We start from the raw sequence: 22454 nt of genomic DNA, 5'->3' as shown, positions 1-22454 counted from the left end.
AAAATTAAAAAATAAAATAAAAAATGATAAAAACAGCAACAACTGAACAAAACGAAACAGAAAAAAAGAGTAATAGTAATATGAATATTTTCCTGGGGCCTCTGCTGTCAAGTGTCCTTGTTCCCACTGTGAGTCACAGCCAACCCCAGGAAGCTCTGCAATACCTCTAGGTAGGTCTCTGGACCCGCTGTTGGCACTGTGGGGGCAGCTCAGACTCTGAGTTGGCCCAGCTCCCACGTGTACTTGCCCCCAGATTCCACTGCTGCTAAACCTAGACCAGTGTCAGTTGCGAGAACACTTGTATATTCAGATATTCCACAGGCGCAGGATTTACCAAGCTGATCGTGGGGATTTAATCTGCGGCTTGTGCAGCCACACAGAGAGATTTCCATTCCTCCTCCTCAGTTTCTCTGCCCCTGGGGCTCAGCTTTGGTTTTGGCCCCGCCTCTGCATGTGAGTCAGACCCTCTGGCATCACAGACCCTCCGGCATCTGTTTCCTGCCTGGGCAAGAGGGAGTGAAAGCAGCAGCTGATTGGGGCACATTTACTCACTCAGGTTGGGGAGGGGTGCGGTGGCCACAGCTGGGGTGGCGCAAAGTGCCTGTGGCAGCAGAGACCGGCAGGCAGTTGCAACAGACTGTGTCGCGTTTGCTCTGGTGGGAGTCCCTCCCAGTGCCCATAGAGGCAGGGACTGGCGTATGGTGGTGGTGGTAGCCCCGCCTCTTGTGCGCCAGTCAACAATGGCGCCTTGTTTCCTAGACAGACCACGCTTCCTCTAGGGGCACTCCCGCTCATGGAACCCTTCACTCCCATCCTCTCTGTTGTGTCCACGCAGCCAACAGTGGTCCTCTCTCTGGACCTGCTCTCCTAACTCCACACTTTAGCACTCAGCTCCTGCCAGCTTTAGCAGATTCCTGTCTCAGGCAGGCATGCCCAGGGCTGATTCCCAAGGAGGTTTTGGTATGGGTGGCACTCAGGACCCCTGAGCCTGTGTGGACAGAGGAGGCCTTGGACTGAGGGGTGGTGAGCCTGCTCAGATGGGTGCCCCTCCCAGTTCCCTCAGAGGCAGAAGTCGGTGGGTGGGGAAAGGGGTAGCAATGGCAGCCTCGCCCCTTGTGTGCCACTCAACAATGATACCTTGCTTCTATAGTGTCCCTGGTTTCTTCTGTAAATTATCCCAGCTGTGGAGCTCCTTACTCCTGTCCCTTTAGGCTGTATTTCACAGCCACTAGCTGTCCCCTCCCTGTGTCCGTGCTCCAAACCCCACTTTCCAGTACGCAGCCCCACTCCAAAACAGAAGACACACGGCTCAAGCCGGGGTACACAGGGCTGCGGCACACGCCAGGCACATAGTTCTTACTTTGTCCCACCTTCCACACCATCCGCTGCGCTCCCCTTCGATCCCCTGGAGGTTCCTTCCTGTCCCAGCTGATTCCCCACCGTGAGGAGGTTTTTCTGAGTATGGGAACCGCTCCTCACCTTCAGCTTCCTGCCAGGGGTGCTGATTCCTTTTTTGATTCCTCTTTTCTTTCTTTCATCCTACCCAGTTGTGAGGGGATTTTTTTCTTGTCCTTTTAAGTGTCTGAAGTCTTCCGCTAATGTTTAGCAGGTGCCCTGTGAGAATTATTCCATTTGTAGATGTATTCTTGAGGTACTTGTGAGGAGATATGAATTCCGTATCCTCCTATTCCACCATCTTTACTTCTCCCCTTCCCATCCCCTGCTTTGCATAAACCATTATCACAGAGGTTTGCTCGTTATTTCTAGTTACTTCTTTGTGATTTTTCTGTTAAAATGTTTCCTAACCAGCTGTTTTACTATATAGGAAAGCAAATTTTACCCCAGCATTGGAGTGAAATTGGGGTAACCTAAGGTTAGCTGATTTCTCAAGAGTTCTTAGGTGGATTACCAGGGGGATACAATTCATACTACAGAATAGCATATTGAGTAATGCAGTAGGGCAGTGAGTAAAATAACTGTTGGGAATCTCCTGGTGTTAATTATGTAGACAAAGTTTATGCTTCTGCACAAGTAAAAATGGATCAAGCAAGATATGTACATTATTTTCTTACTGTGTCAGGGTGTTGATTTGTTCTGTCTACAGAGTTCCAGCTAGAGAAAAAGACACCAGGGTATGAGAGGGTTGATACCTCCAGAGGAGCATGATGTGTAGGTAGGAGCAGAAAGTCTACCATGGAAAAATTTTAAGCCCTGTGCAAAGAAAATAACCAAAGCCATTTGCAGCTGAACTCATAAGCTGCAATAAAATGATAAAATGTAACAAAGCTGTAGCAATTATCATATTAATTTACCCATATATTTTTCTAATCCCTTTCACATACATCATTACAGCAATATACCCAGAGGTAGTAATTACAGGAAATTTCCAAGTCCTTTGTCAGAAACTCAGAAGACTTTGGCCCATTCAAAGTCTTACTACATTAGCAGAAGCTGTGTAAATGGGCCATTCTGTAGTTAGAAGGCAAGACCTATTGGCTTTGGTTCAGTTTTTAAGTGACAAGGGAAATTTCTTACTGGGTTTAATTGACTGTAAATTGCTATTTCTGTTTAACCAGAGCACATGAGTTTTGTAAAATACAATGCTTAAAGTATATAACTAACCATTATCCAAATGTGAAGTGGGAACTGATATCCTTGCTTAACATGGCAATAGTATCTGTCACTTTTTAGATTGAGAATATTTCACTTTTATGAAAAAATGGAATTTTTGCAGATTATATTATATGAAAATATATTGCTGCCCATAAAATAAGTAAAACCATACTATTTAATATTTTTAAGTTATTTCAAATATCAGAATTCAACTGTTAGTTAATTGGCATATAATTGGCACCTAAGAGTCTATAACTAAATCAGGTCTGGATGCTTAGTTTCTTAGTGTTTTGATACACAGGTAAATAAAAGGAAATAGAAAGAAAATTGTACTTTATATGAAAAAATTACTTCACATAAAGCAAAAGTTACACAATTATAATTTGACGTAGATCTTTGAAATTTAAACTCCTATAAAGGTAAAACGACTTTTTTTTTTTTTAGCTTTGAGGAGGAGTCTGAGAAAGGCTGTTAAAATATGCATTTATTTTCATATTATAATCAACACCATCAATAGCATTAAAGGTCCACTGAGAACATATCACTGAAGTTGATCAACTTATAATGGATAAAAATTTGAGACAGCTATATATATTAATGTAATGGCTTGGATATTAGTTAGGATATTAATTGAAAAACAGTATTTGAAGCAGAAGGAATTTAATAAAGCTAATTGGTTACATATGTGATAAAAGAATTAAGAAGCCATCAGATTGGTGTGGCAACTTAGATTTAACAACTGCAGGAAGCCACCATCCCTAGGCTGGAGTGACACAGAGCAGAGGTAGTTTTATCAAAGCTTAGAGCACACGGTCACCTGTGATAATATGCAATCATAATGGGCCTATCAGTTGGAGTTGAAGAGAGAGAAAAAATGAATTGGGAATGCCAACTATGGCCCAGAGGAAGAAATATGGCTGGCTCCCTCTCTCTTTCTTCCCTCTTTCCAATGACCTACAGTGTTTTCCTGAGTCATAACCAGCCAGGAGCCAAGAGACATAGAAGCCTGGAAATGCAGCTGGCAGGACTCAGTTCCTCCCATTCCTACAGCCACCTTACCTCCACGATACAATAGCAAGCAAAGAAAGAAGCAAGGAAAGGATCTCAGTGCAAACAGAACAAGGAAGAACCAAGATTATTAAGTAAATCATATAACTGATGAGCCAAAGGCAAAGGTTTCACACATCCCTCATATATTAACTCTTTATTGGTACTTGAACATTTAGAATATGGTAATAAAATTTCTAGGATATCTAATTTTTTCCTATTGTTTACTTAAATTTGGAAAGGAAGGTAAACATAGATTTTGCAAAATATGTAGAGAAAAATTATAAATTTTATCTTCTTTAAAATTTTATAATACCATGTAAACTTTTTAATGGAACTGTGATTTACTATTTCTTGGTTGAAGAGAGAAAAATCTCCTAAAATAAAAGGACGAGGGAAGGTCAAAGGATTGAGGGTAGACCTATGTTTTTTGCCACTGCATTAAGAAGTTGTGAGGGAGGTCATAGCTCCACCGTAGAATCCAGCAGGGTGATGCAGCTCCACTGTGATCTGACTAGTATCATAACCAGAAAGGAGAGCATGTAGAGTCACACCTCATACATGACAGAGAAGGCTAGACAGCAGAGAAGCTGGAAACCAAAGTTAGAAATTAATGGTACAGTTTCACTACAAAGAGAAATGTGCTTGTACAGATTAAGTTGCCCTTCAAATGTTCTGGTTTCTTCCTGAGGCTCCCAGGATCACTGAACTGGGGAAGTGAAATGTTATCAACCAGCCTCCAATTGAAACTTTATATCTGGGAATCCGGTTCTAATAGCAACCAGGTGGTCGGCAAATGGTTCTAAGAGCCCTCAGCCCTCTGGCTGACATCTGGCTTGGATAAATCACTCTCTATTGTAGGATGAGTCAACAGAGGAGAAAAACACCCCAACAAACTGAGGGTATGGAAATACTTTTCAACATTAAAAGGAATATAATTTAGAAGATGTGGTAAAAACATATACTTGGAAAAGATTTATTACAGAAAAATTGAAATACATTTTAAAAACTTTCTGCATGGAGCTAGTAAAAAAATTCAAGGGATTAGACTTTATGAAAAGAGCAAGGAACTACCCATTTAATATAAAAGGTGGAAGTAAAAAAAGAAACGGGAGATAAGAAAATATTGCAATTTTTAGTACAAAGCTAAAAATAGAATTGAAATCTGCATTAAACACTGAAGAACAGAATATTATATAAAATTAAATCAGCGATATAATAAACAAACTTGATAGATGTGAAGTGAAATATAATATGATAGAAGAAAGATAATGATAAGATTATTATGGATAAAGAAGACTTAATTTATTGATCTAATATAAGAAAAAGATTGTATTTCTGAATGAGAAAACAAAGTAAATACACAAAATCAGCAATGCAAAATACAATAAAAGGAATATATTCTGAAATAAGGAATACCTGAATGTGATTTAAAATTTTTCCTTATTTAGCAGGAAAAATTATTATGGTTAATTTTTTTTGTTTCAAGAATATGAAATAATTAGTCAAGCATACAAGAAATTTAGATGCAAGAATTTAGCTTTGATATGTCTTTGTATCTCCAGTACCTCTAATTGAGCCTGCCATGTTATCCCCATTTTATAGAGGATACACCAAGATTAGAAAAATTAAATAACTTTCTTAAAGTTCTGCAACATCTGCTCCACAAATATTACCTTGGTAAAGCTGGAAGGATTTATAATGTTAAATTATGGGCAAAATTCTTGATAAGAAAATTAATATGTGAATTGAACATGTTAAGTCCTCTAAGAGTTGAGATAGATTCCCAAAATATATGAAATATATTTTGAAAATATATGAAGAAAAATAATCATAAAAAGAAGACAAAGAAATGGGTCTCTAGGTTCAATTGAAGTGCCAGCCTGCTCTGCCCACAGAATCTCCCTTTAAGAATCAATGGCAAGGAGGTTGAAATGCTGGAAACTATTCCTGATGAATTCATGGCATAATTGGAGTAAAGAAATAAAAACTTGGATTGTGAAATAGTGTGTTAAATAGTACACAGGGATTTATAATAAAAAGCAATAGTCCATGCCCTATCCCTCTCACCTCTAATTCTCTCACCCAAAGTAATACTTTTAAGCTTCTTTGTTTCAGTTCTTCTGGCACATGCTTTTTTTCTTCCCAAATATAGTTACATATACCACTCTTTTTAATATCTCTATTGGTTAAATTTATGTAGGTAGTCAGCTATTTTGAAACCATTAAAATAATATCTTTTTTATTCCTTTCTTTTCTCCTATATCATAGGTCAGGGGGTGGAAGTCAGATGGAATATGGAGAATATGATGTAGATGGAATTCATGCCAGGCAAAAGGGGAATAAATGAAAGCTCTTTGTAGTCAGTAGACTGTGGTACAGAGAAGAGGGGGAGAAGCAGTAGAAACACCTGCTTACATTACCTGTTTTCCCTGGCTCCCCAGCCCTGGGGATGGAGGGTGGAGTCCTCTGTGGTTGAGGGAAAGCCAGAGAGTGAGGTCTGCAAAAATGTATTTGTGCACAAACACAGCAGGATACACATGGAGGCTTATTTTGGTTACAGAGAGAAAGAATGTCATTAGACTTTGTGATATAGAATTGATTCACAAGTTCCTTATGTCCTGTGGGAACAGGGATGTAGCTGAGATGAAAACCAGCTGTCCTGCTCTGGGGGCAACAGCGGGGAGATTTGAGTGTGAACTAAGCCAGGTGCTGGAGTGGGGCTTTGCTGAGACCTGGAGGAATGGTCAGCCAGAGAGAAAGGTGGGGTTAAGTCAAAAAGGAAAGTTCATCAGGCCCAACAGAGCCAAGAGAATGAGACACAATTCTTCATTGCAAACGTTAGCAGGGGAAGCCAATGAGTACCCAGGCAAGTAAGGAACAGCACTGGGGAGGCCCGGGGACCTAGCGGAGTGTGGTACAGGAGCTGAGACAACCAACCTTCTCCTACTAGATTCCATATGAAGTTAGGGTTGGAGGGAGGGAAGGTAAATTAGGGGGAAGAAACCTTAAAGATAGGGCATTTACCTCGAATAAACTGAATTATTCAAAAGAAACAAGTTTAAACTGACAACAGTGGGTTTAGCAGGAACTTTGTTAGAAAGATTAGATCAATTTTAGAAAAAAAACGACATTATTTTGTACTGTTGAGGGGTAGTGAGTCCATATTTCTGCACAAATTATGTATTCAAAGTTCTATTTATTATTCAATCAGTGTCTTTTATTTTCTCAGTTTGAAAGAAGAACATAATTTTTCTTTTGTCTTTCACTTTACCTTTCCTCCTCTTTCTGTCTCCCAGCAGCTGTCCCTGTACCTTTACAAACATGTTGCCAAGTGGATAAATATGGCAATATATTTTGTAACCATAATTAAGTCTTTTTAGCTTTTCCTAAAAGTTGATTCTAAAGGTAGAAAATTTAGGAGTCATCTTTGTGCTTTGCTGTATGTACTGTTTGGACTGTGTTTCATGCCACTAATTGAAGGTCATTGAATTCCTTTTCCAGTTTGAGTAGTTTCTTTATATTTGGACTCTATCTTGTATTGCATTTTGCTTTCCTGGGGTCTTACCTGGTTGCTCTCTATACCTGCTGAACCCTTGAATGCTGGTTAGATCCTTTGTTTCCTTTTTTATGTTTACACTCTTGTTTTTTTTCCAGAGTAAATCCTTCAATAAATTATGGAGAGAATATATGTAGGAGATAAATATTCTAATGCTTTGCGTGTCTAATGATATCTTTATCTTATCAACTGATTTAATAACTATGTGGGTGGATATGGAATTTGGGGCTAAAGTAACTTTTTCTACATTTTTGAAGGCATTGATTCATTGTGTTCTACCTGTAGTATGTCAGTTGGAAAGTGAGATGCCAATGTGATTCTCATTGCTTTGAACATAGCACATATTTTTTCTCTTTCTGGATGATTTTATTCTGTTTTTTAAAAATTGAGATGTAATTGACATATAACATATTAGTTTCAGGTTACAACATGATTCGGTATATGTACATATTGCAAAATGGTCACCACGATAAGTCTAGTTCACATCCATCACTACACATAGTTAAATTTTTTTCTTGTGAGGAGAACTTTCAAGATCTATTCTCTTAGAAATTTTCAAACATACAATACAATATTATTAATTATAGTCACTATGCTGTATGTTATATCACCATGAATTATTTATTTTATAATTGGAAGTTTTAATCTTTTGACCCCTTCACCCATTTCACCTACCCACCTACTCTCAAGGATGATTTTATTCTTGAAGTACTTAAGTTTCATACTTCTATGTCTAATTATGGCTCTTCTTTCATTTGTTCTGCTATTGAGGGGTAGTCCCTTTCAATCTGAAGGCTTGTTTCTTCTTCAGCTGGGGAAATTTTGCTTATTTTATTTTTAAAATAACTTCATCTTCTCAATCTTTTGTTTGTTTTTTTTTCTGTTTGTTGCATTTCCTGGATTTATCTTCCAGATCTCTTAATTTTTTCTCACATTTTTCTTTTGATTTTGTTTCCACTTTCTTGAAGCTTTCCTAAACTTTATATTTCAACTCTTCTATTTATTTTTAATTGATCATCATATATTTAATACATAATGCTATAGTTAATGGCCCCAAAGTGAAAACTACCAAATGCCATCACCAACGGGATTAGTGCCACACAGTGGAATAGAGTAGAATTCAATGGGATTAATACAACACATTGGATAAATTTCAGAACTTTAATGTTGAGTAAAAGAAATGAGGCATAAAAGAGTGTATAGATTTTAATGCCAATTATATGAGGCTAAAAGAAACAAATGAAATTAACCTATGCTATTAGAAGTTAGAATATGAATCACTTTTGTGGGGGGAAATAGAACTAGAAGGAACAGAAAAGTCTCTGTGTGCCCCAGTGCCCTGTTTCCATACATGGCTGCTAATTATAAAATGTGTGCAGTTTGTGAAAACTCATCAAGCCATGCAATCAGAGAAGAAAAAGAAATAAAAAAGGGACATGTGTTTAAAGGACAAAAATTAGAGATTTATAGCCATTTAACATAACCTGAAGGCATTATTAATATGCATAATATATGCATAACATGCATAATTAATATGCATAATATTGACCAAAATCTGGACCTTTCAGTCAAATCTTATTAGCTAATTCATTTTAATGTGATTGATTTAACCTTATTGATTAGGTTCTGAATTTTATGTCAATGATAATATAGACACATAATCTAATTTCCACTATATATACATTTTTAAATGTACTTGTTTAAAGATGTTCAACTATTTCCTTTGCTTTCTGTATACATTAATTAATTAATTTGAGCTTATATAATATATAACTGCATTCTTTAAAAAAACAATTTTATTAAGATACATAGTTGACCCTTGAGCATCACCGGTTTGAACTGCATAGGTTGACTTACATGTGAATTTTCTTCAATAGTCAATATTACAGTACCACAGGATCTGTGGTTTGTTGAATCCATGGGTGCAGAACTGTGGGTATAGAGGGCCAACCATAAGTTATACTTAGATTTTGGCTGTGCAGAGGATCAGCGCCCCTAACCCCCGTGTATTTTAAGGGTCAACTGTAATTCTAATTCACCCATTTAAAGTGCAAATTCAATGGGTTTTAGTGTGTTCACAGAGTCAATTGTGCAACCATCACCACAGTCAATTTTAGCACATTTTCAACACTTGAAAAAGAAACCCCGTACCCATTAGTGATGGCTCCCTGTTTCCCTCCCTTTCTGCCCCCAGTCTTCTCTAACCATAATGGAATTAAGTTAGAAACAATCTAGACATCTCTGAAATGTTCCCCAAATATTTGGAACCTAAATCACACACTTATAAATAACGCTTAGATCAAAGGAAAAATAAAAAGAAAAATTAAAATGTATGAAAATGCAAAAACGCAACAAATCAAAGTTTGTAGAATGTCCTAAAGCAATGCTTATGGGGAAATTAATAACACTAAACACTTGTATTGAAAAGGAAAAATTCTCTAATCAATAATTTCACATTCCATTCTAAGAAAGTAGGAAAAAAGAGCAAATTAAATACAAAGTAAGTAGAAGAAAGGGTATAATAAAAACCAGAGCAGAAATTTACTTCAAGAATCAAGAAAACAATAAAATCCAAAGTTGGTTTTTTGAGAAAATCAATCAAATTGATAAATTCCCTCCAGACAGATTAGAAATAAAAGAGAGACAACACAAATTACCAATATCAGGAATGAGAGAGAAAACATAATCACTACATATTCTATTAAATATTAAAAGGATGATATTTCAATATTTAATATTAAAAGAATGATAAGGAAATATCTTGAACAACTTTTGTTGATAAGTTTGGCAATTCAGATGAAATGAACAAGTTCCTTGAAAGATACAAATATCCAAACTCACCTAAAAATAAATCCATAATGTAAATAGCCTTGTATCAATTTAAAAAATTAAATTGGTAATTTAAAATCTCCCCAGAAAGGAAATGTCAGGCCCAGATGGCTTCACTATTGAATTTTGTCAAACATTTAAGGGATAAATAATTCCAATTCTTCTCAAGTTCTTCCAGAAAATTGTAAAGGATGGGCTGTTTTCCAACTTATTGTGTAAAGCCAGATTAACTTGATACAACAGTAAGAAAAATACTTTACAAAAAGAAGAAAAATACAAATGGATATCCTTCATTAATATAGTTGTTAAAAATTTTAAACTAAACTTTAACAAACTGAATCTAGCAGCATAGAAAATAGATGTTGGATTAAGATGAGCTTATGTTTTTTTTCAGTTTGTGAATGTGATGACTTTCATTGATTGTTTCTGAATGTTAACTATTCTTGCATTACAGGGACAAAACTCATAATAATAGCAAACTGAAAGAAGAAAAACCATATGATCATCTTAATCCAGCATACATTTTTGATATAAACTCTCAGAAATCTAGGAATAGAAAAAAACTTGCTTAACCTTATAAGGGCATCTATGAAAAACCTACAGTTAATGTCATAATTATTGGGGAACAATTAAATACTTTCTCCCTAAGGTCAGGAACAAATTGGATATCTTCTCTCACTACTTCCGTTTAACATTGAACTAGAATATTCTTGTCAATGCAATAAGGGAAGAAAAATTTTAAAATGGCATCCAGATTAGGAAAAAAAAAAGTAAAACAGTTTTATATGCAAATGACATGATTGTCCATGTAGAAAAATCTGATGGAATCTACAAATAAGCTGCTAGCACTGAAGAGTGAGTTTAATAAGTTCGCTGAATATCAGATAAATATAAAAAAGCAATTGTATTTCTATATACTACCAATAAACAATTTGAAATTAAAGTAGAGAATACCATTTACAATAGCATTATATCATGATATACTGAGAGGTAAATCTGATAAAAATTGAAAGTTATATACACTTAAAACTGAAAACATTGCTGAGAGAAATTAAAGGTCTAAATAAATAGACAGATGTACCATATCCACAGATGAAGACTCAGTGGTATTAAAATGTTAATTTTCTCCAATGTAATTTACAAATCCAGCTCAATAACAGTAAGTTTTTTGGGGGTGAGTGTAGAAATTGATTAATTGATTCACTTGAAAATTCAGAGGACCTGGAATAGACAAACAAATTTTGAAGAAGAAAAATAAAGTTAGAAAGCTAACACTATTCATTTTCAAAATTAACTGCTATAGTAATCAAGACAGTATGGTGTTGGTGTCCATATAGACAAATAGATGAATAAATAGAAATAGACCCTCATACCTGGCAACTGGTTTATTATTACAAAGCAGCAAAGGTAATTCAGAGAAAAATGGTCTTTTCAAAATATGGTGCTGGAACAATTTTGATATCCATATGAAAAATTTATACCACTCATCATGTACAATACTTAGCTAAAATGCATGGTAGTCCTAAATGTAAGTCTTAAAACTATAAAACTTCTGGAAGAAAAAATAGAAAGCAACCTTAGTGACCTTGGATGAGGCATAGATTTTTAGATATAACACTAAAAGTCTGACCTATAAAAGAACAAATTGGTAAATTATACTTTATTAAAATTAAAAATGTCTTCTCTCTGAAAGAACTGTTAGAGAATGAATAAACAAACTAGAGACTGGAAGAATATTTGCAAATCAAATATCTAATAAAGGACTTCTGTTCAGACTATATAAAGAAGTCTCAAAACTTGAATAACAAAATAAAAATAAATTTTTTAAATGGGCAAAAGATTTAAATGAAAACTTCACTAAAGAAGATATATAAATGCGTGTAAGGAAAAACATGAATAAAATGCCTAACATGTTTAGTCATTAGGAAAAGGCAAAATAAAAAAGCAATGAGATGCCACTACAAACTGTTATAATGGCTAAAACTAAAAAGCTTGACTATACTAAGTGTTGGTGAAGATGTGTAGGAACTGGGGCTCTCTTACATTGGTATAACCACTTTGTAAAACCAGTTTGACAGTTTCTTAAAAAATTAAACATATACTTACCGTACAACCTAAGAATTGTACTTCTAAATATTTGCCTGAGCAAAGTGAAAGCCTATGATCCTGTAAAACTTGCAATAAAATATTTATAGTGGGCTTATTAATAATAGCCCCAAACTGGAAATAACCCGTATGTCTCTCAATAGGTGAATGGATATATATTTGTTCTATAGCCATATAATGGGACACTACTAATCAATAAAAAGACAATAAACTATTGAAACATGCTATAACATGAATAAAATAAAAATAATTATGCTGAATGAAAGAAGCTAGACAAAGAGTATGTGCTGTATGATTCCATTTATATAAAATCCTAGAAAATGTCACTAAATTATAGTGACATAAAGCAGATCACTGCTTGTGGAGGAGTGTGGAAGGGTATGGAAGATTACAAAAGGCATGAGGAAAGTTTTGGGTTGATGGATATATTCATTATATTGATTGTAGCAGTGGTTTTATTGATGTAGATATGTGCAGATTTGTCAAATTGGAAAAATTAAATATGTGCTTATGCTACATCAAATATACATCAACATATTTGTTAAATTAAAGAGAAGGAAAAAAAAGGAATTCACTGAGCACTTCATTCTTTACATTTCTAGTTTGAAATACCAAACATTTCAAAACATTTTGATTTTACTTTGTATGAATTTAGGTTGTTTAATGCCTCATTACCTGAACCTTTAAAGCTACTTAATGTTATTTCAGCATGGATTTCAAAAGTTGAAAGGATAATTTAGTCAAGCCTTTACTATAAGTCTTGGCTCATTTCCTAGAAATCTAGCTAAATGATTATTAGAAGCTAAAAAGACATAGAGTGGGTACTTTAAAATTTTAAATATATATTTCATTAAATCTCTTGCTCATGTGCCCATTTGTTTTATAAGTACAAAATGCAGATATAAAATATCTGGTAATGTTATTGTTCAAAAATGGTCTCTTCAAAAAATAATTTTAATAAAATATCCTGAATGAGTGTAAATAATAGTATTAATAAAATCTAAATTATTTTGTTTTCCATATTATGTTCTAACGTTAGATAATTTTAATTGGCAAACAACATTACACATTTGAAATGAAAATTCTTGAGGCATGAAAAGGAATATTCCTTAATTCCATACCAGTACCTCTGCATGATGATACCTAGCTTGATATTCTAAAAATTTTAGAGTGGGTAGTTAAATACTACCTGGGCAGGGAGCTGTGTCATTCCAGATAGCTCTATATCTCTGCTCGTGTCATTAATAACTTCAAATTCAATTTCCCTATATAAAAAAGTTTAACAAAAGCTCAGCACTTCGTTAATTGTAAAGTACATGCTCTTTAAACTTATCTTAAAAGATATATCCTTATGTTACAGTTGTGTTTCATAACATGGAGGCAGTCATGTTCTATTTATATTACTTTGGATGAAGATATCAAATATCAGCAAGCACATATATATTTACACCTATTTACATGTCTTTTTACTTTTTTGATGCCTCTGTAACCACTACACAGTACAAGAGATAACAGAAAGATTAACTTTTGTTAATACAGATATCCCAGAAATCTACCAGATATAATTAATGAGGTTTTTGTTCTAATAACCAAATGCAGTCTGCATAAAAATATCAAAATTGATAAGTGTAGTTGCTAAGCAACAAGGTAGAAAAACCTAGGGCAAATTTAACTCAGGATGTGAGTGTCTTGATCTATAACCTTAGACTAGTCACTTCATCAGCCTCTGGCAAGGTTATACTTTGGATGGCAATATCAACTTATTCAGTAGTGTATTTGGTATCATTAATATATTGGCTTCCAGTTCTAGGATAAGATGCCATACAGTCATTCCCCCCTATTTCTCCCCTCTAAATACAACTAAGTACCCAGAAGATCATTCAATAGACAATGATAAAAGAACTCTGAAAACTTGAAAGAAGAACATGGACTGCTTAGGGACCTTAGGACTTGAAAATAGGAAAATGATAAAGGAATTCAATAAAATTAAAAGCTGATTCTTCAAAAAAGTCAATACAATTGGTAAAACTCTACCAAGATTGACAAAGGTAAAATGTTGGGTTTTTAATATTCATCTTCATTCATTCTATCTTGTGCACATGAGGAGTTCTGGATCATAAACAGTCTTCCCATTAAATACCTTACAACAAATAAATACATCCTGTTCACCCTCCCTCCAATTTTGCCCTCATCCATACCCTTAGGCAATGAGATTAGTCAGGTAAATTACCTTATGTGAATAGATGGATACCCCAAATGGGGGAGAAAAGGCAAAATGATTTTTCATTGCTTAATAAAAGGAAAGGAGGCAGCTGCTCCCCTTACTTTAGAGTATCCTCTTTACTGTGATTCTTTTGTATGTAAATAATATCTTTCCAGAAGACAGCCCAATTTGCCTCACACCTATAGATGTCTTCAAGTTTCTGGCCTCATTTCTTATTGAAATATAAATACCTAGGGAAATAATGTTCCAGAATTCCTACATCTTTGGGCTTAACCTCAGAACCTAGTTCAGGGCAATAGCCACCAGCCCCATCCAGAAAATAAAAGAAGCTTTACTATCCTTTCTGGTCACTGTAATTAACATGACCAAAGGATACAGATATCATTGTTATGATAGACAAAATATTTCAGGAGGCTCAGGCTTCTTACAGAAACATTGACATATCTAGGTGACAAATGGAATATTGCCTGCCATATCAGTAAACAAATGATGTCACAGTCATCAGCAATTGCAGCCCTTCAATGTGAGCTGGTGAGCCCCAAGGAAACTCAGAATGTGAAAACACAGGATACTGGCCCCAGATAGCTGAGGTACCAATCAAAGGAATGATTTTAGTGAGCCCAGACTCTTGCATCTTCCCATATATAAAAAAGCATTAAATTCCTTAAGTTGGGATTTCTGGTTTTCTTTAATTAATAGTAATCTTTAACTGCCTGCCCTTTACTGCAAAACTTCTATATAACTTAGCTCCTCCTTTGCCTCCTCAGAGCAGTTCTCTCAGGGTTACTTGAGATGCTTCCTCCTGAGCTTGAAGTCCTAAAAATTCCCACTAAATAAAGCATAACTCTCAACTTTTAGTTGTGAATATTTTTTAAGCCGACATACGGAAATTTTATTTCCTCACAAAAAATGAGAAGAGACACAAATAGCCAAGGTCATAAATGAAACAGGGAATAGCAGAAGAATCCTTCAGCCATTAAAAGGAATATTACAGATATCTTTATGCTAATGACTTGGACAATTTAGAAGAAATAGACAAATTCCTCAAAATTCACAAACTACCATAACTCAGCCAAAATTAAATTGATAACTTAAATAGTTCTATAATTATAAAGGACATTAAATTTATAATTTAAAATCTGAAAAGAGAGACAGCAGAAGCAAGAAGAACTACAATCCTGAAGCCTGTGGAACAAAAACCACATTCACAGAAAGATAGACAAGATGAAAAGGCAGAGGGCTCTGTACCAGAGGAAGGAACAAGATAAAAGCCCAGAAAAACAACTAAATGAAGTGGAGATAGGCAATCTTCCAGAAAAAGAATTCAGAATAATGATAGTGAAGATGATCCAGGACCTCGGATAAAGAATGAAGGTAAAGATCAAGAAGATGCAAGAAATGTTTAACAAAGACCTAGAAGAATTAAAGAACAAACAAACAGAGATGAACAATAAAATAACTGAAATGAAAAGTACACTAGAAGGAATCAATAGCAGAGTAACTGAGGCAGAAGAATGGAAAAGTGACCTGGAAGGTAGAATGGTGGAATTCACTGCCATGGAACAGAATAAAGAAAAAAGAATGAAAAGAAATGGAGACAGCCTAAGAGACCTCTGGGACAACATTAAATGCAACAACATTTGCATTATAGGGGTCCCAGAAGGAGAAGAGAGAGAGAAAGGACCTGAGAAAATATTTGAAGAGATTATAGTCAAAAACTTCCTTAACATGGGAAAAGAAATAGCCACCCAAGTCCAGGAAGCACAGAGAGTCTCAGGTAGGATAAACCCAAGGAGAAACACGCCGAGACACATAGTAATCAAATTGACAGAAATTAGAAACAAAGAAAAATTACTGAAAGCAACAAGGGAAAAATGACAAATAACATACAAGGGAACTCCCATAAGGTTAACAGCTGATTTCTCAGCAGAAACTCTAAAGCCAGAAGGAAGTGGCATGATATACTTAAAGTGATGAAAGAGAAGAACCTACAACCAAGATTACTCTACCCGGCAAGGATCTCATTCAGGTTCGATGGAGAAATCAAAAGCTTTACAGACAAGCAAAAACTAAGAGAATTCAGCATCACCAAACCAGCTCTACAAAAAAAACTAAAGAAACTTCTCTAAGTGGGAAACACGAGAGAAGAAAAGGACCTACAAAAACAAACCCAAAACAATTAAGAAAATGGTAATAGGAACATACATCTCGATAATTACCTTAAATGTGAATGGATTAAATGCTTCAACCAAAAGACACAGGCTTGCTGAATGGATACACCCATATATATGCTGTCTACAAGAGACCCACTTCAGACCTCGGAACACATACAGACTGAAAGTGAGGGGATGGAAAAAGATATTCCATGCAAATGGAAATCAAAAGAAATCTGGAGTAGCTATACTCATATCAGATAAAATAGAATTTAAAGTAAAGAATGTTACAAGAGACAAGGAAGAACATTACATAATGATCAAGGGATCAATCCAAGAAGAAGATATAACAATTATAAATATATAGGCATCCAACATAGGAGCACCTCAATACATAAGGCAACTGCTAACAGCTCTAAAAGGGGAAATCGACAGTAACACAGTAGTAGTGGGGGACTTTAACACCTCACTTACACAATGGACAGATCATCCAAACAGAAAATTAATAAGGAAACACAAGCTTTAAATGTCACAATAGGCCAGAGAGATTTAATTGATATTTATAGGACATTCCATCCAAAACCAGCAGATTACACTTTCTTCTCAAGTGCGCATGGAACAGTCTCCAGGATAGATCACATCTTGGGTCACAAATCAAGCCTCAGTAAATTTAAGAAAACTGAAATCCATCAAGCATCTTTTCTGACCACAATGCTATGAGATTAGAAATAAATTACAGGGGGAAAAAAACGTAAAAAACACAAACACATGGAGGCTAAGTAATACATTACTAAATAACCAAGAGATCACTGAAGAAATCAAAGAGGAAATCAAAAAATGACAAATGACAAATGACAATGAAATGACAAATGACAAATGACAAATGACAATGAAAACATGATCCAAAACCTATGGGATGCAGCAAAAGCAGGTCTAAGAGGGAATTTTATAGCTATACAAGCCTACCTCGAGAAACAAGAAAAATCTCAAATAAATAATCTAACCCTACACCTAAAGGAACTAGAGAAAGAACAAACAAAACCCAAAGTTAGCAGAAGGAAAGAAATCATAAAGATCAGAGCACAAATAAATGCAATAGAAACAAAGAAAACAGTAGCAAAGATAAATAAAAGTAAAAGCTGGTTCTTTGAGAAGATAAACAAAATTGATAAACCATTAGCCAGACTCATCAAGAAAAAGAGGGATGGGACTCAATTCGATAAAATTAGAAATGAAAGAGGAAAAGTTACAACAGACACCGCAGAAATACAAAGCATCCTAAGAGACTGTTACAAGCAACTGTATGCCAATAAAATGGACAACCTGGAAAAAATGGACAATTTTTAGAAAGGTATAACCTTCCAAGGCTGAACCAGGAAGAAATAGAAAATATGACCAGACCAATCCAAGTAATGAAATTGAAACTGTGATTAAACATCTTCCAACAAACAAAAGTCCAGGACCAGATTGCTTCACAGGTGAATTCTGTCAAACATTTAGAGAAGAGCTAACACCCATCCTTCTCAAACTCTTCCAAAAACTTTCAGACACAGGAGCACTCCCAAACTCATTCTACAAGGCCACCATCACCCTGATACCAAATCCAGACAAAGATACTACAAAAAAAGAAAATTACAGACCAGTACCACTGATGAAGATAGTTGCAAAAATCCTCAACAAAATACTAGCAAACAGAATCCAACAACACATTAAAAGGATCATACACCATGATCAGGTGAGATTGCACCTGATCATCCCTGAACCCAGTGATGCAAGGATTCTTCAATATATGCAAATCAATCAATGTGATACACCATATTAAAAATTTGAAGAATACAAACCATATGATTATCTCAATAGATGCAGAAAAAGCTTTCGACATAATTCAACATCCATTTATAATAAAAAATCTCTGGAAAGTGGGTATAGAAGAAACCTACCTCAACATAATAAAGGCCATACATGACAAACTCACAGCAAACATCATTCTCAATGGTGAAAAACTGAAAGCATTTCCTCTATGATCAGGAACAAGACAGGGATGTCCACTCTTACCACTATTATTCAACATAGTTTTGGAAGTCCTAGTCACGGCAATCAGAGAAGAAAAAGAAATAGAAGGAATCCAAATTGGAAAAGAAGATGTAAAACTGTCACTGTTTGCTGATGACATGATACTATACGTGGAGAATCCTAAAGATGCCACCCAGAACACTACTAGAGCTAATCAGTGAATTTGGTATAGTTGTAGGGTACAAAATTAATGCACAGAAATCTCTTGCATTCCTATATACTAATGATGATAAATCTGAAAGAAGAATTAAGTAAACACTCCCATTTACCATTGCAACAAGAAGAATAAAATACCTAGGGATAAACCTACTTAGGGAGACAAAAGACCTGTAGGCAGAAAACTAAAAGACCCTGATGAAAGAAATTGAAGATGATACCAACAGATGGAGAGATATACTATGTTCTTAGATTGGAAGAATCAATATTGTGAAAATGACTATAATACCCAAAGCAATCTACAGATCCAACGCAATCCCTATCAAATTACCAATGGCATTTTTTACAGAACTAGAACAAAAAATCTTAAAATTTGTATGGAGCCACAAAAGACCCCAAATAGCCAAAGCAGTCTAGAGGGAAAAAAGCAGAGTTGGAGGAATCAGACTCCCTAATTTCAGACTATACTACAAAGCTACAGTAATCAAGACAATATGGCACTGGCACAAAAACAGAAATATAGATCAATGAAACAATTAGAAAGCCCAGAGAAAAACCCACGCACCTATGGTCAATTAATCTATGACAAAGGAGGCACAGATATACAATTGAGAAAAGACCGTCTCTTCAATAAGTGGTGCTGGGAAAACTGGACAGCTACATGTAAAAGAATGAAATTAGAACACTCCCTAACACCATACACAAAAATAAACTCAAAATGGATTTGAGACCTAAATGTAAGACCGGACACTATAAAACTTATAGAGGAAAACATAGGAAGAACACTCTTTGACATAAATCATAGCAAGATCTTTTTTGATCCACCTCCTAGAGAAACGGAAATAGAAACAAAAATAAACAAATGGGACCTAATGAAACTTAAAAGCTTTTCAACAGCAAAGGGAACCATAAACAAGACGAAAAGACACTCCTCAGAATGGGAGAAAATATTTGCAAATGAATCAACGGACAAAGGATTAATCTCCAATATATATAAACAGCTCATGCAGCTCAATATTAAAAAAACAAACAACCCAATCCAAAAATGGGCAGAAGACCTAAATAGACATTTCTCTAAAGAAGACATACAGATGGCCAAGAAGCACATGAAAAGCTGCCCAACATCACTAATTATTAGAGAAATGCAAATCGAAACTACAATGAGGTATCACCTCACACCAGTTAGAATGGGCATCATCAGAAAATCTACAAACAACAAATGCTGGAGAGGGTGTGGAGAAAAGGGAACCCTCTTGCACTGTTGGTGGGAATGTAAATTAGTACAGCTACTATGGAGAACAGCATGGACGTTCCTTAGAAAACTAAAAATAGAATTACCATATGACCCAGCAATCCCACTACTGGACATATACCCAGAGAAAGCCATAATTCAAAAAGACACATGCACCACAATGTTCATTGCAGCACTGTTTACAACAGCCAGGTCATGGAAGCAGCCTAAGTGTCCATTGACAGACAAATGGATAAGGAAGATATGGGACATATATACAATGGAATATTACTCAGCCATAAAAAGGAACAACATTGTGTCATTTGCAGAGATGTGGATGGATCTAGAGACTGTCATACAGAGTGAAGTAAGTCAGAAAGAGCAAAGCAAATATCGTATATATGTGGAACCTAGAAAAATGGTACAGATAACCGGTTTTCAGGGCAGAAATTGAGACACAGATGTAGAGGACCAACGTATGGACACCAAGGGGGAAAGTGGTGGGGGTGTGGGTGGTGGTGTGAATATTTGGGAGATTGGGATTGACATGTATACACTGATGTGTATAAAATGGAGGTTACTTAAAAAACTACAAATAGAACTACTGTACGACTCAGCAGTGCCACTACTGGGTATATACCCTGAGAAAACCATAATTCAAAAAGAGTCATGTACCAAAATGTTCATTGCAGCTCTATTTACAATAGCCAGGACATGGAAGCAACTTAAGTGTCCATCATCGGATGAATGGATAAAGAAGATGTGGCACATATATACAATGGAATATTACTCAGCCATAAAAAGAAACGAAATTGAGTTATTTGTAGTGAGGTGGATGGACCTAGAGTCTGTCATACAGAGTGAAGTAAGTCAGAAAGAGAAAAACAAATACTGTATGCTAACACATATATATGGAATCTAAGAAAAAAAAAGGTCACGAAGAACCTAGGGGTAAGACAGGAATAAAGACACAGACCTACTAGAGAATGGACTTGAGGATATGGGGAGGAGGAAGGGTAAGCTGTGACAAAGTGAGAGAGTGGCATGGACATATATACACTACCAAATGTATAATAGATAGCTAGTGGGAAGCAGCTGCATAGCACAGGGAGATCAGCTCAGTGGTTTGTGACAACCTAGAGGGGTTGGATCGGGAGGATGGGAGGGAGGGATACACAAGAGGGAAGAGATATGGGAACATATATATATGTATAACTGATTCACTTTGTTATAAAGCAGAACGTAACACACCAGTGTAAAGCAATTATACTCCATAAAGATGTTAAAAAAAAGTGGATGACTAATAAGAATAAAAAATATTAAATAAAATTTCTTCACCAGCAGCAACATAAATAAATAAAAAAATGAAATAAAATCTGCTGAAAAGAAATATCCAGGCACAGGTGGTTTCAATGAAGAATTTTACCAAACGCTCAATGAAGAATTAACAAAAATATTATGCAATGTCTTCCATAAGATATAAATGTAGGGAACACTTACTAACTTATAATAAGGCAAGTATTACCCTGACAACAAAAGGCTTTTGCACACAAACATGAAACATGAAAAGAAAATTATAAACCAGTATCTCTCAAGAACACAGATGCAAAAATTCCCCATAAAAGCTAGCCATCAGAGATGGCATCAAGGGAAATACCAGAGTAAAAACCTCTACAAATCCTCTCCCTGATAAAAGTGACAAGGACACTGGGAAAAACCATCAAAATCATCTTTTCAGAATTTTAAAAATTAACAAGGCTTGCAACCATCTGTGGACAATCTATCCAAGAAAAAATGACCAAATCTTATTATCAGGTTTGTGGCATTTTATTTTTCCTTAATTTTATCCTTCCCTCTCCCTTTCCAGTTCTGCGATAGCCTTGAAAACCAATAGCCCACAATCACAGTGAAAATCATTAGCCTGGCACACAATGGAGCACTCAAAAGAGCAGTTGGAGCTCTTTCAAAGGCTCATTTTCAGAAAATTGTCATTATTTGACCTGTCTGGCAGTTTCCAGGAAATCTCCACTTGTAAGGATTTTCTTTATTTGACTTGACTCAGAGCTCACTCAGTGTGAACAGCCTTTTCCTCAGGGGCATTTGTTGAAAACAATTAGTGGCAATTGTTTAACTTAACAGCTTACTGAAGTGGCATTAGGAGTTGGGGCAAACAATAAGCTAAACAAAAAGAAATTAGAAGGAAAGGCTGAGAGGGGAAATCTCCATGGGAGGCTTTGAAAAGTGTTGACATATTCTTGGGAAGCTGAAAGGCCACACATATATATAGGGCTCTGCACATGCTCAGGGAAGACCCAGTGCATCCCTATGCTCTCTCACCTTTTATTGATCTTGAGGCACTGCAGGAAATGAAAAGTCAGAGGAGTGAAGTGCCTAACTGGAGTGTTGAGGGTATGCTCTATCACATACACAGAGCCCCTTAACGAAGACTGGGAGACTTTTTAG

The sequence above is a fragment of the Pseudorca crassidens genome, chromosome 4 (assembly GCF_039906515.1).
Source record: "Pseudorca crassidens isolate mPseCra1 chromosome 4, mPseCra1.hap1, whole genome shotgun sequence".
Classification (NCBI taxonomy): Eukaryota; Metazoa; Chordata; class Mammalia; order Artiodactyla; family Delphinidae; genus Pseudorca; species Pseudorca crassidens.
This window is presented reverse-complemented; position numbering follows the sequence as displayed.